Source organism: Doryrhamphus excisus, chromosome 2 (genome assembly GCF_030265055.1).
Source record: "Doryrhamphus excisus isolate RoL2022-K1 chromosome 2, RoL_Dexc_1.0, whole genome shotgun sequence".
Classification (NCBI taxonomy): Eukaryota; Metazoa; Chordata; class Actinopteri; order Syngnathiformes; family Syngnathidae; genus Doryrhamphus; species Doryrhamphus excisus.
In genome coordinates, this window is record NC_080467.1 from 19,929 (window position 1) to 34,772 (window position 14,844).

At 37.4% G+C, this 14,844-nt stretch overlaps 1 protein-coding gene across 1 annotated transcript in view; it reads left to right on the top strand.

The window, feature by feature from the left end:
- b3gat2 (beta-1,3-glucuronyltransferase 2 (glucuronosyltransferase S)) overlaps window positions 1-14,844 on the top strand; it is a 48,271-nt gene that overhangs the window by 7,865 nt on the left and 25,562 nt on the right. The window lies entirely within an intron of this gene.

Here is a 14,844-nt window from a genome sequence, read left to right on the forward strand (position 1 = left end):
AGCGCCGAAAAATGAGCATAATATGTCTCCTTTAAGATTCTGGCCATGTCAAATCGACTTTGTTGAACTAAATAGTTAGATATTAGCTAGTGAGCGAACCTTAATTGTTGTGTATGAGCTTGGTAGTTTATTGTTGCAATAGCATATCCGTCAGTGTTGTCAGCCTGGTTGCAGCCGCAGCCAAATTATATCACACAATGTTGACATGTCGCTTTTGTGTAGAAAAGACCTGGCCAACATATTCAGAAACCCAATCTGGGACAAAATCCATCAGGGTGACTCTCGGTAGTTGATTACACATGAAAGAGGCTGTCCGTTCTGCCCTAAGAGACTCCAACAGAATAATGAGCTAAATGTGTTGCAACCACCCCCTTCTTTGCTCTTTTGAGAAAACATTGGCACACAGCAAATGTTTAACAAGGCTCCTCATTCTTTGGCTGGAGGTGAGCGTATTCCAGTACCTGTTTGTGTTTTCCCTGGTACTCTAGCTTAGTCCAAAATGTATGCATGATGAATTCAATGATCTAACTTGCTCATATGTGTGAATATCGTTCTCTTTCTATGTGCCAGCCCTGAATTGACTATTCATCACCACTGTGACCCTGAACTGTTGAAGTAGCATAGAAACCAGAGTGATGAATGTACGTATTCTACTGAAGAATATGGTAACGGTAATGGTTTTATTTCATTTGAACATGCATCAGATTACAATTGAATACATCCCATAATCAGTTCCCAGTTCCACATGTCCAAAAGGAGTAGGAAGAAGCAAAGCTTATTAAATCCTACCCTTCTATCTGGTACTTTTACAATCAGTAACTGTTACATTTGTTCACTTCCTGCTTTCCTAATATAATTTAAGTTATTTTTTTTACTTTATTTTAATTTTATTTATTTTTTGTCACATACCAAAGTATGAGGTGTTATGACCATCCAATGACATAATGGGTACTATAGTCAATATAGTGATATATATAGCACATCATGACTGGTTCAAGGCTCTTCATCCTTGTATTTAGCAAACATCAACTGCTTGTATTGTTTCTTGAATTGGCTCATCGTTGTGCATTGTTTGATTTCCTTACTCAATCCATTCCATAGTTTGATTCCACATACTGAAATGCTATGGCTTTTTAACGTAGTCCTAGCATAGAAGTGTTTCAAATGTACTTCTTCCCTGAGATCATATTTCTCCTCTCTTGTAGAGAAGTATTGGATGACATTTTTAGCTAATTGGTTATTTTTTAAATGAAATAATTGCATTATTTTAGCTCTTTGAAGATGAACTATATCAGGAAGTTGAAATATTTGTGATTTTACAAATAAGGAGTTAGTATGTTCTCTGTAGGCGGCATTATGAATTATCCTTACTGGCCTTTTTTGCAGTATACATTTAGCGAGTGAAGATTGCTTTTATAGTTATTAGCCCATATTTCCACACAATAAGTAAGATATGGTAGAACCAGAGAGCAACATGCTACATGCTATGGCATTGAGAAACAAGATTATCATGTGCAAGACTTCAATACCCCACAGAATTGGCTACACATCTTTAGGCGACGGACAAGAACATGTCGTTTCAGGGCATGTGCAGAACTACGTGATTATTTCATTAGAATTATTGGATGTTCTATTTTTTCACATGACCATACATGTTGAAACTGACTCTGTTTTGGTCATTTAGTAACTCCCCTCCACACTCCTGCCTAGTCCTTTATTCCTAAAAAGCTGACTGTGGAAATTTAGTTTTTTTTTCAGCTGATGGCAGCACAGCGGAAGCGTTTGATGCAGCTGCAGAAGCTGTCAGCTAGGCAAGACTTTCGTCAGACCTTTTTTGAATAATTTAACTCCCCCAAGCCCAGAGAGCTTCACAGCATGCGTGTCGCTTATTTTAGGGAGCAGGTATGGTCTTGAATACACCCTGCAGTGATGGATCTCAGGGCACATTCTGCCACCAGAAATGATGCGGGGTTCTTTTCAAATATTTTCTATCAGCATAGGTTAGCCAAATCAGGTTTGTTATTTGCCGGGTTGAACATTGGATGTAATTAAATAGTCAAATTATGTCAACGCCAAGCTAGCAGGAGGATTTGGACGGGGGGGCAAGCTGTGTGTCAAAGGTTATTTTTATGTGTGTGTCATATTGACAGTTACTATGATACCCATTATGTCATTGTATGGTCATTCATTCATTCATTCATTCATTTTCTACCGCTTTTCCTATCACACACAAAAAAAACTATATTAGGAAAGCAGGAAGTGAACAAATGTAACAGTTACTGATTGTAAAAGTACCAGATAGAGGGGTAGGATTTAATAAGCTTTGCTTCTTCCTACTCCTTTTGGACATGTGGAACTGTGAACTGATTATGGGATGCAGTCAATTGTAATCTGATGCATGTTCTAATTAAATAAAACCATTACCATTACGATATATGCCATAGTGGTCTTCGGAAAGAATCTCCTCATATTTCTATGACTTCATAACTTCATTTATATTGTTCATATTTTGTGCAAGATTGCCGCTACCAATGTTACTTTTTGCAAGCATAGCAAAATGACTCGTCTCTATTACACATGTGAATGGAATCTGGAGTCTTTGTATTTCATTTCAATTATGAATTGGGACATTTATCATTAATAATCTGCAAGGAGTCGGTCTCATTACAGTCATTTTATGACTCTGCCGCATTACTTGACTGCATGCGTCTGCATGGAATCTCTCCAGGCTCTAGACCACCTCTTCAAATTGTCCCAAAATACGGGAAGCCCGGGTGCGATTTAGTGCACTCACTTTGGCTCCATTTTGGCTTATTTTGCTGTTTTAATGAAAAGAAAAGCCGAGATTTGAGGTGAGAAACGCAACTGATTTCAAGAAATACAGTAACTCATAGCAAAACAAGAAGGTGGGGTCTATGTAGATCTCGCTTCCACGTTATGTCTTTGGCAACAATCACGTCTTAACCTTAAATGTTCATTTATTCCTTTCATTCGTCATTTATACTGTATGTATTTATATGGATTTATGATTGTTTTATGCATGTCAAACAATAAATTTGGAACAATTGTTTTCTGAAATAGATGAATTAGATTAAAAAAAAAATTATGGAGAAAAGCTGATTTGGTTAGAGTATGTTTTGATTAGAGTCGGACCCTCTTGAATGAATTAATGGTGCTAATGAAGGTTCCACTGTGCAGTATTGGATTTCATATGCTATATTGTGTGTTAGTAAAAGAATGAATAATTTATTTTTTTTTATAATTAATTCATTCATTTTCTATAACGCTAATCCGCTGATGTCGCGGCCGTGCTGGAGCCTATCCCAGCTGTCTTCGGGCAAGACAAACATATAGACAAACAACCATTCACACTCACATTCATACCTATGGATAATTTGGTAAACATGCCAAATTAACCTAGCATGTTTTCGGAATGTGGGAGGAAACCGGAATACCCGGAGAAAACCTATGCACGCACAAGGAGAACATGCAAACTTCACACAGAGATGCCAGAAGCTGGACTCAAACTACGGTCTCCGAGCTGATCCACTCAACCACCGTGCAGCCTAACTTTAACTTTTGTATTTAAATTTGTCGCTTCTAATAATGTCATTTAACAAAACTTTCAAAAACGACATGCTTTCTGAAAGGGAGGTCATTCCTATGATGAAAAAATAAATTGAACACACGAGTCAATCTTTCATCAAGCTGCGACATCATCTGTTCTCGTAAGCCTTCAGTGAAATTCATCATTTTATGTGTATAAATGTATAAATAAGAAATCAACTAAATCTCAACTAGATTTTTTTTTATTGGAATAGAAATCTTGGATTTGTAATTTAAGTGTCTTTATTTTCCTGGTTGTGTAAACTATATATTTGTAAAAAAAAAAAAAAAAAAAAAGCTTTTAGAGTGTCATTTGATTGGAAGAAGACACAAAGAGAAACCGGTGGGATCAAGGAACCAAAGTGAAACGAGAAATTCAATTGACTCGAGTCCCCGTGTGCAATTATCATAATTACATAGTGTAGTGGGAGATGTGAAGGTGGGGGTTGTAATGTCAGGGAAGCCAAGCGGAAAGGAGACCTCACCGGGGGAAATGGTCCGTGGTTAGGCGGCTGAGAGAATAAGAATCGAGAAGAGTGGAAGGTGACAGGAAGGCAGAAGGCTTTTAAGGGGCCGATGTAAATGTAAAACTGTTATGCACCATCTCCTTGCTCATTTCCATCGGTCTTTTTTTTTTTTTTTTGTCTGATCTGGCAATTTAACCAGCTATTCCAGGGGTGGGCAAACTACGGCCCGGGGGCCACATCCGGCCCGCCAAGTGTTTCAATATGGCCCGCCTGTTTTTTCCAAATATTTCATTTGAACTCAACATACAACCTGGCATCGTGGCTTGGGCCAATTTTTTGATGGTTGAGGTAGCTGCTTTATCAATTTCGTTATTTGATGTGGTCTGTTACAAAATGCTCCTGTAAAAAGGGACACAAGCACATAATAATAATAATAATAATAATAATAATGTTGTCAATAATGATAATAATACTACTATTATATTAATATTGTTGTTAATAATATTAATATAATAATGGTAGTAATATTACAAAATACTCCTGGAAAAAGGAGCACAAGCACAATAATAGTAATACAAATAATGATAATAATACTACTATTATATTAATATTGTTGTTAATAATATTAATATAATAATGGTAGTAATATTATTATTATAACCAAATTATAATAATATAATAACATTACTATAACTAATAATAATAATAATTCTAATAAAAATAACAATAATAATAATAATAATACATTGAGAAACACACTTTACATCAAATAAATGATTTCAAAGTGCACATATAGCAGATTGCATGACACTTTTACATGTAAAATATGTGTAAAAATATAGATGTAAAAACGGACTGTTATGTGTAAAATACTACATAATCCCCCCGTCAATTTTGTTAAATTAATGCGGCCCGCGAGTCAAAAAGTTTGCCCACCCCTGAGCTATTCTGTCTCTGCTTGGCGCTGCTGCATTCTGTCAGTGTTTGTCCCAATGGAGAATAAAACCGAGAGCCTGCACCAATTATTGAATACAGTTTTATTCATAGAAATGCTTTAAAAAAAAAACAAGACGTTATTACCTAATACTGTGACTGGCGAGTGTATTTGTGAAATGAACAATAGTGACACAGTGCTTGTGGATTGCCGGTTTGCAATCCATGACTGTTCCACAACAGAGCTGCTGATGTGCGGCATCACAAGCTGCCACATAGAATGAGTTGCCAAACTGTTCTGCTTGTCCCTGACATCAATCTGGCACGGTTTCTACCCTTGGCTGCCGGCTTATCAGCGTAACCGGCGACGTCACTAGAACTGAAAGAGGTTGAGCCGAGCCCCTACGGGGGCGCTTCACATTCAACGCTCTGACATTATTTTACACCTATCAGCAGCACCTTAGACGTCATCGTTTCATTCGTTATTTGAGACTAATTTATCAGGACTTAGCTGGCTCTAGTTCTTTTCTGGAAGACCCAGTGCTTTCCCACTCTGAAGTCTTCAAGAGGGGGGAAAAAAAAACTAAATATTAGTAAAGTTACACATATTCATATTGTGTATCATTCATTGCTGATTATGTCCCGAGTACCTTGGACCAAGAAGGCCTGATTGGACTCCTTCCTCAGCCTCCAAAGTCACTACAGATATTGACTACTTTTTGTCCGTAGCTCAGATCTGCTGCTTTCAAAATGGAGGCACATAATGTGCACCCCCCCCCCCCCCCCCCATCATCAGATCAGATCAAATCAGGGAGATCATTCCTCCCAATAAGGCCTCTCCAGATCTCCGTCACTATGTTTACATGCAGTCAATATTCCACTCTGTAAGCCTTAGTTCCTGGTTTCATGCTCTTATTTTGTACTATTTCCTGTATTGGTCTGTCCTGTTTTCCGCAGCTCTTACGTTCCCTAATACGCACACCTGCTAGTAATTGTTGATTGTTGTCATTCATTCATTCATTCATTCATTTTCTACCGCTTTTCCTCACGAGGGTCGCGGGGGGCTGTCTTCGGGCGAGAGGCGGGGTACACCCTGGACTGGTATATCACAGGGCACATATAGACAAACAACCATTCACACTCACATTCATACTTATGGACAGTTTGGAGTCGCCAATTAACCTAGCATGTTTTTGGAATGTGGGAGGAAACCGGAGTACCCGGAGAAAACCCACGCATGCACGGGGAGAACATGCAAACTCCACACCGAGGGTGGGGATTGAACCCTGGTCTCCTAGCTGTGAGGTCTGCGCGCTAACCACGAGACCGCCGTGCTGCCCTGTTGATTGTTGTATTTATTTATATTCAGTCGGGTGCTTCTTCCTTTGTTGGGGCATTGAACCTTTGACAGGCTGTATGCCAGTGATTCGCCAAAGTCTCCTCTCATCGTTATAAATAAAGTTTTTACCTGCATTCAGTCCTCATCTTTGCATCATGGGGTCGCAACGCAATGCAACGCACCATGACAATTTCTGTATCCATGGTAACTGGTAACAATCGGGATATCCCGATCAAAACAGCGATGCACGGAGAACATCATGACGCAATGCGCATTATTCCCGCTTCTTCTTCCTGTATACAAAAAGTTAAAATCCTGGTATCGGTAGTACTATAATACATTATAATACAGTATAGTAGAATATATATGTGTACGGCGTGGGAGAAAGTTAGCATATTCACGCGGCTGTGATGCGTTCAAGGACAAAGTGGGCTTGGTCGCCTCATCCAAACATAACAAAATTATATAAACATTCAATAACTGGGATATTTTTAACTTTATTGTTTTTTGAATAAAACAATGTTTAATTTTTCCATTACAATTACCATGCATTTACATAAAATTGGATGTAGTTATTAGTGTTTTTTTTTTTTTTTGAGCATCTTAAAAAAAAATATATCAGTGAACTATAGTTTTATATTTTAGGGAATTTAGTTTTTGTTTGTGGTGAAATTTTAAGTTGTAAAAAGGCAAAGAAAAACTTGACTTATATAAATATAATGTATTGATTAAGGTATAATGAAAATTATAGTTTGTACTGAATCAGAAAAAAAATGCATGTAACAAAATTACAGCAATTCAATTAGTTTATAACAAAGTAAAATCTATAATTATATGTAATAGTAAAAAAATTTTTTTTTCCAAAATGAAAAATTAAGTTGCAACAAAGGATAAAAATTGTTTACAGTCTTTGTTATGAATTATATTTTTACTTTGTATGAATGCAGTTCCTTTCTTTGTCTTAAGGTCAAAAATGTATTTCCAGTAAATCAAAATTTATGGTTTCAACCACATCATAAATTATATGTGTACGGCGTGGGAGAAAGTTAGCATATTCACGCGGCTGTGATGCGTTCAAGGACAAAGTGGGCTTGGTCGCCTCATCAAAACATAACAAAATGATATAAACATTCAAAAACTGGGATCTTTTTAACTGTTTATTGTTTTTTGAATAAAATAATGTTTGATTTTTCCAAAATTACCATGCATTTACATAAAATTGGATGTAGTTATTAGTGTTTTTTTTTTTTTTTTCGAGCATCTTAAAAAAATATAGATGTGAGCCACATACTAGCTGACATGTATCTGGCATGCACGTACATTCAAAAAATAATGGACACTGACCATTCAAAATTATTTATAATAAATAAATATAATGCACTCTTTTTGAAAGCTGTATTTCTCCCAAAATAAAACACAGCAAACGCAGTCTGCATGCTATCAAGCATGGACCGTAGTAGCACACTCATCTCTTTCATTTTCACACATAAACCTCAACCTTCACCCATATCATGCACCATTGCGTCCCACTTTCATTGCTCATCCCAAGCCCCGGTTAATTTGATTCATTCATTTTCCCCTAGCTCATTTCTGCCCCTGCCATGCATATTAATAACACAAAGAAAAAAAAATACCCGAGATTAAAATCACACCCGGCCACGTCACCCAAACACTCACCCTAATACACAAACAACACAATATGGCTTTTTCTCCACACTGAAATAAGTGAAACGACTGTCTCATTTTTTTAAAGTGCAATTTTAAATTGGTCTAATTTGAAATAATATTTCCCGGTTAAATCAGATTTTTCTACTTCGCTTTAAAGCAAAAGACAATTCTACTCAAATGGTACTTAAAGGATTTTTTTTTGTAATTGTTATTGTGTAAAACACACACTGGCCTAAGAACATTTTTTTATTATTATTTTGAAAGGTGATGCTATTTTTAGAATCATCACAAATAAATGATCTTTTGAAGATAATTTTTCTGTTTTTAGTTTTATTTGCAGTGGATCAGTTCAGTGAATTATAGTTTTATATTTTAGGGAATTTAGGGTTTTTTTGTGGTGAAATTTTAAGTTGTAAAAAGGCAAAAAAAAAAAATATTGACTTACATTAAGTAACACTTTGGCTTTGGACTAAATATAATGTATTGATTAAGGTATAATGAAAATTATAGTTCGTACTGAATCAAAAAAAAATGCATGTCACAAAATTACAGTAATTTAATTAGTGTATAACAAAGTAAAATCTATACTTGTAATAGTAAAACAAAGGATAAAAATTGTTTACAGTCTTTGTTATGAATTATATTTTTACTTTGCACGAATGCAGTTTGTCTTAAGGTCAAAAAGGTATTTCCAGTAAATCAAAATGTATGGTTTCAACCACATCATAAATTTAATTTTAGAAAAACTAATACATTTAGGTGCAACAAATTACAGTAATTTTTTAAAGTTGATCCAAAGTGTAATTTTTTCAGTGCAGGGCAGAACGCAACAACTGGATAGATTGGACTTTATAGACTTCATTATTAAGCGTATGCACAATTCATTTGTCACATACAGCATTTGTTTGCAGGGAAGGCGTCAAAGTTGATTATGTGACAAAGCTGCTCTGCCCTGAGACATCGGGCTCTGGCTGCAGGTCCAATGAAACGTTATTCGTTTTTTTTTTTTTCTTCCTGTTCGTCCATGTCATTTGTCACGACTTGTCACGGCTTGTCATTTTCATACGCAGCCAAGATGAGTGATTTGGTCCCAGTCGAAGTGATAATGAGACAGGAGCTACTGAGAATTTTTAATGCATAACATCGCCTACTGTTTGCCCCCAGCTGTAGAAGAGAAATTGATATGTAGCTGAAGCCTTCAGAGATTCATCAGTGATGTAAAAACACTGAGCAGGGTCTGTGCTGTGCTAAGCTCTTTCAAGTAGACGGAGCGCTTATAAGGCAGGAGTCATTTCATTCATGCTTTCCCACCATGATTCTATAAATATGATGACAGCAATGAAACGCCTTTGTCTCCTTTTCGACAGCAAGCAAAATTCACATGTAATGGTTCCCATCTGTTATAAAAGCCTACTGTCATAAAATTAGCGCTGTAATTACCTCTGCTGTATTTAATGGTTGTATACTGCAAGTACACTTATCACACAGCAGCAGGAATACAGTCCTTGGACTACCGGTACTTTATTCCGGCAAAGACTAATGTATTACATTTCAATTCATTACCATATTAAATGTGTAAATCGGCATAGTTTGTTTGCGCCACAGAAAGCCATCAAGACAAACCTGTGTATGTATGGTATATGCATGTAGATGGAAATTAATCTACAGAACACTGTTATCTACACAGTGGCGCTGTGTAAACCATCAATAAAGTGATGCCTTGTTTTTCACTATTGATAATTCCAGACTCGACCATGAAGTATTCCTTATTCCTTAATGTGAGATAAATAATAGATAAATTAATAGAAATGGGACTGAGGATTGCACCAGCAACCATCAGGTTGAGAGCCACGACCCGAGCCAGGCCACCATAAGCAGAATAGTACATGTACAGTAATCATGGAATATTTTCATAAGCACAGAAAACCTGTTTATGACTTTCTAAATATACTTCTTAATATTATTAGAGCCCCTAGGCATGAAATAGCACCCCTATAGTCACTTTTACATTCATACTACCCAATATAATAGACATACAGAAGAACAGACTTTCTTTGGGATTTCCATTTTGCAGATTCATTCATTCATTCATTTTCTACCGCTTTTTCCTCACGAGGGTCGCGGGGGGTGCTGGAGCCTATCCAAGCTGTCTTCGGGCGAGAGGCGGGGTACACCCTGGACTGGTCGCCAGCCAATCACAGGGCACATATAGACATATAGATGGAACGTGGGAGGAAACCGGAGTACCCGGAGAAAACCCACGCATGCACGGGGAGAACATGCAAACTCCACACAGAGATGGCCGAGGGCGGGGACCGAACCCTGGTCTCCTAGCTGTGAGGTCTGCGCACTAACCACCAGACCGCCGTGCCGCCCATTTTGCAGATGTGATAAAAAAAAAATGTTTGCTTGAGATGAGAAACATCAAGAACTAACTCATAGCAAAACACAAAGTTGGTTCGTAGACCAGGCACCAACGGAGTCTGGCGTATCGCGGCGCACCGCGCCTCCATTCCTCCCATCGCCGCAAGTGGCAAAGAGGGACAAGAGAAGTGACAATCAACACAAAAATGTACATGCTGGTTCAGACACTTCCATTAAATAGTGCTTGCTGTCATTGTTTACTGCATTGAAATGTGTCTGACACTCTGAAAACCATGCGTGTGAGGTTTGTGCCCGTCAGCCAATGTATCACTGTGCAGGGTGCGCTTCGCCTGCGCCAAGAATAAACCAGGTCGGAGGTGGTGAGCTTTAAAGCGTGCTGTTTTGTCACAAAATTTTCACCTCCCCCTGGTGCGCCGCCATACCCATCTCGGCGCAGCCCAATCTACAAGATTACCAAATTGGCTGCGCACAATGGTGCGCTGGACAAAATTACCTCTGCACGGGGTGCACCACTCTCCGCCATCCTGCGTCACCTTGCGATGCGGCGTGTTTAAATTTACGCAGTTTCACTATCATGGTCCAAAAAATATGAATGAATAAACTATGACGTTCCGTGGTTGAATACGGAACATTTTTTTTTTGTAATTTCCAAGCATAAAAATGTCTAAATCAAGTAAAATACAAATTTAAGGCTTTTAGAGGACATTTTCAAAAGTTGTATTTACACTGGTCACTCGGTGCCAGTCATGTTAATGTTATGAGACACACAAGCACCAGAATTTATTACTGGAAGAACAGGCTTTCATTGCAAGTTTGAATACTATTCCAGCAGAAGGAATCCTACTTTGCCGAAATGTATTTATCACAGTCGGGTAAACAAAGGATTAGTGTATTCCTATTCACTTAGTACTTGTAAATTATTAAGTGGTGGGTATTAATTGAAAAAGTATTTGTTGCAGATGAGAAGTAAATGAATTAATAATGAGATTTGATAGTCAATAAGATAACTAATAGCGAGACATGGACCTGTAGAGTATTCATATGAAAAATTAGCTTTTTGATTGAGTTCTTGCGGAGTGTCGTAGCTCAGTTTGAACAAACCCCCGCTGTGCACCACCGCTGCAATCTTGACTATTTTGCTGTCCTTCAAGCCTTTGTGTTTGTTGTTGATGACAAACAAGATGAAAGGCCTCCTGGCGTTTTCTCTCGTCCTCAGACATGTTTGCCTTCCCAAATAGAGTCTGGATTTACTGTACGGTTCACAATTGCATAGAAAACTGCAATGGCAAATGTACCGGTGCTATTTTAGTTTGCCTTTCATATGCTTCTCACAAAGAGAACCTTTTAGATGAAAACACCAGCTGGATTTTAGTCTTCAGGCCTGTTGATCGGCTTGGTTAAACCTGAAAAGTTTCACTTTCAGTTTCAGCATTTCAACATTCACACACAATTTCTACTAGTATTCATTTCAGATTGTTGTGTTGTGGTATTGCTAGCATTGGGGCTAACATGCAGAGCTAAGGTGAGGTCTTGTGAATGTTTTGCTGTATTATAATAATAATAATAATAATAATAATAATAATAATAATAATAATAATAATAATAATAATAATAATAATAATAATAATAATAATAATAATAATAATAATAATAATAATAATACATTTTATTCGTATAGCGTTTTTCAAAATATTCAAAAACGCTTTACAGAAAAAATGGTTTCAGATTGTTGTGTTGTGGTATTGCTAGCATTGGGGCTAACATGCAGAGTTAAGGTGAGGTCTTGTGAATGTTTTGCTGTATTATAATAATAATAATAATAATAATAATAATAATAATAATAATAATAATAATAATAATAATAATAATAATAATAATAATAATAATAATAATAACAACAACAACAACAATAATAATAATAATACATTTTATTTGTATAGCGTTTTTCAAAATACTCAAAAACACTTTACAGAAAAATGGTTTCAGATTGTTGTGTTGTGGTATTGCTAGCATTGGGGCTAACATGCAGAGCTAAGGTGAGGTCTTGTGAATGTTTTGCTGTATAATAATAATAATAATAATAATAATAACAACAACAACAATAATAATAATACATTTTATTTGTATAGCGTTTTTCAAAATACTCAAAAACGCTTTACAGAAAAAATGGTTTCAGATTGTTGTGTTGTGGTATTGCTAGCATTGGGGCTAACATGCAGAGTTAAGGTGAGGTCTTGTGAATGTTTTGCTGTATTGTAATAATAATAATAATAACAACAACAACAACAACAACAACAACAATAATAATAATACATTTTATTTGTATAGCGTTTTTCAAAATACTCAAAAACGCTTTACAGAAAAAATGGTTTCAGATTGTTGTGTTGTGGTATTGCTAGCATTGGGGCTAACATGCAGAGTTAAGGTGAGGTCTGGTGAATGTTTTGCTGTATTATAATAATAATAATATAATAATATATAATAATAATGGAGTTGAATATTGTATAGCGCTTTTCAAAATACTCAAAGACGCTTTACAGAAAAAATTGAGTTGAATAAAAGCAAGTAAACAGAGTAAAAGATACATTAAAACACCTAAAACGAGTAAAAGCGTTGCACAGCAGTCAGGTATACAACGTTAGAGAATAAAAAACAGATTTAAAGAGGTTTATTAAAATTATGTATGATGAAATGATGTAATGTATGTTAAAATGAGTACTGTTTTTTTTCTATTAAACCAGACTGTATAATATCACGACATATTCAAGTTCAGCTAAGGCTAATTTGTACAAATATAAAAGCTAAACTCAAAGTTTGTGTTGTAAAATATTCCTGCGGCAGCAGTAATCTGCAGACGGTGGCACAAAAGGCATTTTCCACAGATAACAATAATGCACCATCTGTTCAAGTACTGTCAGCTCACAGCTATCCTCGGCTGCCGTTTTGCCAAATAATGTCACCTTTATGGGACAGCGGGGATACATAAAGCATATGCAATACTCGATGTGGTGTCACACTGCTCTCTTTGCTCACAGGGCTTCCTTCATAACTTAGGAGTCCGAGTGCTGGAGCTAGGTTTGGATCGATACAGTCATCCTTTGTCACTTCGCGGTTCAAGTTTCAGTCTATTACCGTTTTTGAAAATGGCAGTCATCCGTCATTTATAGCAGTTAATCGGTTCCAGACCCCAAGTGAGTTTCTGCAATATAGGTTTCAATAGCCACGTTTACATGAGGAGTTCCAAATGGAATCCTTTCCGAAAGCAATGGTATACATGGAAAGGAATATTCCAATCGTGTGTCAATCCATCCATCCATTTTCCTTCGCTTATCTGGGTCACGGGGGCAGCAGTCTTAGTACGGAAAGGTTGAGGTGGCTCGGGCATCTAGTCCAGATGCCTCCCGGACGCCTCCCTGGTGAGATGTTCCGTTTCCAAGCCGGGAAAAGCCCCTGAGGCAGACCTAGGACACGCTGGAGGGATTATGTCTCACAGCTGGCCTGGGAACGCCTTGGTGTCCTCTCGGTGGAGCTGGAGGAGGTGGCCGGGGACCGGGAAGTCTGGACTTCCCTACCAAGTGTGTCTCCACGCGCCGCTATAATCAACCAGAATTGTCAATGGGGCATGCCCAGTAAAGCGTAAACACCAACATCACGTGATACCGACTTCCTCGAGTTTTTCTTTCACTTGTTGGAATAACTCCGTATTGCCAGTTTTTCCTTCGTCCAGTCTTGAAATTTAATTTGAAAAACAAACTTTCCACAGCAGTCCAGTGCCGATTGCTCGCCTCCATTTTTTTTTTTAAACGAAGAACGTCTGGAGCTGCGTGTTACGTCATATCTCAGCATTCGCTGAAAGAACGCACCCGGGAACAGGAAAAGATAAAGTTCAATCTTGCTAATATTTTATAATTAAGCTCGGCACATGTTTTATATAGAGATATGTTTTATTTTTTAATAAAACTGGACTTGAATGGCGTATAGAAGGGTTTAGATTCTGTTCCACAGATGGCGCTAATGCACACCAAAGCTGCTTGCCAACCGACAATAAACAACAGAAGAAGAAAAACACCAGGAAGAAGAACGCAGTCTGACAACTTTTCCGATTGAGCGGGTACAAGATACCTCAATCGGATTGGGGAAAGGAATATTCCACCCCTGGGAATCCGATTATATATTCATTCGGATTGGCACTTTTCTTTGGGAATGAGGTGTATACAAAGGTTAAATTAGCAAATTAGCAAATAACTCGAATGGAATCGGACTATTTGGGTCCATGTATACGTGGCTTTTGTTTGGACCGCATTGCAACTCCAGGACTCAAGGTGGCCGCTCGTCTGTAACCATACAACGGATTATTGAAATGCTCTCAGAGACTGAAGACCACTATGTCTCTGAATTCTGAATTTTATATTTCCTGATCGAGAGATCTCAGTCGATCCAATTCCG